This window comes from Adelges cooleyi, unplaced genomic scaffold (assembly GCF_023614345.1).
Source record: "Adelges cooleyi isolate 19-005CV unplaced genomic scaffold, UGA_ACOO_1.1 ACOO_flye_CR_arks_rails_tigmint_CR_PRNA_376, whole genome shotgun sequence".
Lineage (NCBI taxonomy): Eukaryota > Metazoa > Arthropoda > Insecta > Hemiptera > Adelgidae > Adelges > Adelges cooleyi.
In genome coordinates, this window is record NW_026096053.1 from 1,646,361 (window position 1) to 1,649,032 (window position 2,672).

The 2,672-nt window shown below is 31.2% G+C and overlaps 1 non-coding gene across 1 annotated transcript; it reads right to left on the reverse strand.

Moving 5' to 3' along the window:
* Positions 1 to 1,884: 1,884 nt before the first annotated feature.
* Positions 1,885 to 1,966, reverse strand: Trnas-uga (transfer RNA serine (anticodon UGA)). Its single transcript has one exon. It is a non-coding gene; the product is annotated as a tRNA-Ser (tRNA).
* Between the last annotated feature and the right edge of the window lie 706 nt (positions 1,967 to 2,672).

Below are 2,672 nucleotides of genomic sequence, written 5' to 3' on the forward strand. Positions count from 1 at the left end.
TTTCAACATAATTGCCATTTGAACAAAAGCTCTTATTAATAATAATACAAAAGCAAATGATAAAACGTTCATTGTCGTTTATAAATAATTTTTTAATCTAATATTATTTAATGTTAAAATAGATTTCGGTAAACAAAACAAAATATTTATTTTAAATCGTTCTTCAATGAATTGCAAGGCAAACTAATATAGACGCAATTAGAAAAATTGGTCGTATACGTGACAAGTAAAAACCATACATTTATTAAAAAAATTAATTGACCCTACCGAATATTAAATTTAATTTAGTTGAACTAAATTTTCAGTCAATAATACTAATTGTTCAGTAGTCAGTTATAACATTTTTAGGACACGATTTTCAGTGTATATTGTATTATAATAATAATGTATGAATTTTTTGTTTGAAATTTAATAATTTTTTTTTAACATATCAGTGTGGTAGTAAGTAGTGTGCTATTCAAATTAATGTGCCTGTTTTAATCATTTGAAAATTGTTATTGCCACTGTCCGGATTGTATAAACAATTAACACATTTAACGGTTCATTACAATTTAATAGACCTATCAAGGGTCGGTAATTTATGTTCATGGGATCGTTTTGCATAGTAAAAAATAATCGCTAAAATGCTTAATGGTCGACCGTAACAACTTTTTACCTGTATGTATTTTATATACAATGTGCAATACCTTTTTATATTTTATTTTCGGCAAGACTTGGTCGACGTCCAACGAACGTTGACCACGCATTAGGCCGTTATACCTACGTTATACGGTACTTGAGTAGTACTTACTGTCTACATTTTATTACTCGTCCAGGTATATGTTATTATTTTAATTCGCGGTACCGACCGCTTGTATAAATGCTTGTACGTAATATAGTAGGAATTTAAGTATGATATGTTTATGCGACAACCGACAATATTGTGGGTATTATAAATTGTCAATCATAATAAAGTTTATAACATATGTTATTATTATGTACAGATTTGATCGAATAGCGATTATAATATTATTGCGGCCGGACCCTTTTACTATTTTTTTGAGTTCCTCGAAAACCGAATCTTATAGTCAATGGCCTCTCGCAAAAATCACAAGCGGTAGCCCATATGTGGATAATGTCACGGCTTGACCACCGTTATGCGACGGCGGCGGCTCTGCAGAGAATCGCGGTCGGTTGTTCAACTCTCTCGGGAAAAAGTGAATGAATTATCGGCGGCGGCCGAGTGTATAATGTGTATTATTTATATATATATATATATTTATATACACACACAAACATAAATACTATGTAGAGAGTCACTCCATGGGAACGGTTTCTTGAATGGACGGCGAAAGGACAGGAAGGCACGTCGCAATCGTAATCCACTAGGTATAGGTAAAAAAAAACCACATGCAAATGGGCCCATTAGCAGAGGAGAACGGATTGGGTACTCACAAACACACCATATATATACACACTAGCACACGAATAAGACATACACGAAGAAACCGAATATTTTTTGCTGTGAGTATTAACAATATACTATCACAGCTATTATTATTATCATAAACACGCATTATACATAACACTAATCGCGCTGACTAACATTATACTATAGTCGGATATGTGAGTAGACCGTCGCCTAATGAATAAAATTGTAAAAAAAGATCTCCGAGAAGATTCCATTAAAGACATTATAGCAGTCAAGATGTCACTCTGTTCGAGTGTAAAGTTCTTGAATAAATATAAATCATTAATACCCATCGGTATCGAGTAACGTTATCATAGCCATTTCCGTTGGTAGTTACTAATCACTTAAAGTGTACGAATAAAAAACTAGTTACTCCGCGCCGGTTAAAAGCACTTATGAGCCGTAAAAAAAATGAAAAACATGCAAAAAGTTTTCGCTGCGGGCAGGACTCGAACCTGCGCGGGTAAAACCCATTGGATTTCAAGTCCAACTCCTTAACCGCTCGGACACCGCAGCATTGGGGTACTCTATGTTAAAGTGTATCACTTAAGGAAAACGGTTCATTTTTTCGAGGAGTTATTTATTTATACCATATAATGTACAATTATTGAAACAATTTTACACCATACTTTATTACATCGTTATAATTGTCGAAAAATTATCATTGAAAATCAGTATTTTTTTTTTATTAATTGTACTCAAATATCTTATCCTGCACAATCCGTAATTAATTATATTCAATTAAAATAATTACAATTATACATCATGTTATATACGCCATCGAACATCTTCCATAAAATTACTATTAGCCATTAGGTAGGTATATATATTTAGTAACAATTTATACTATATTTTTACAGCTCTTGTTACAATGTATATTAATTTATATAAGTATAATAGGTATGTTACATAAATCATTTATGAAAATGTTATACATAATCCCAAGCCTGAGAATTTTTCACTTGTATAACAAATTACAAAATATAATTACATGAAAATTTTATTTTTAAAACACATTTTTATTTGAAATGCATTTTTTAATTAGTATTTTTATTAAAAAAAAATATTTAATTAAACGCCCACGTCTCACGAGCCTAACTGATACCTATTGTATGTTATTGAAGAAACATAATATTAAACAGTTAGAAATATGATAATTCGCTTCCCCGGTGGAACAATGGCGTAAGTGGAGATTTAACTGTTCTTCAGAAAACGTGATTTA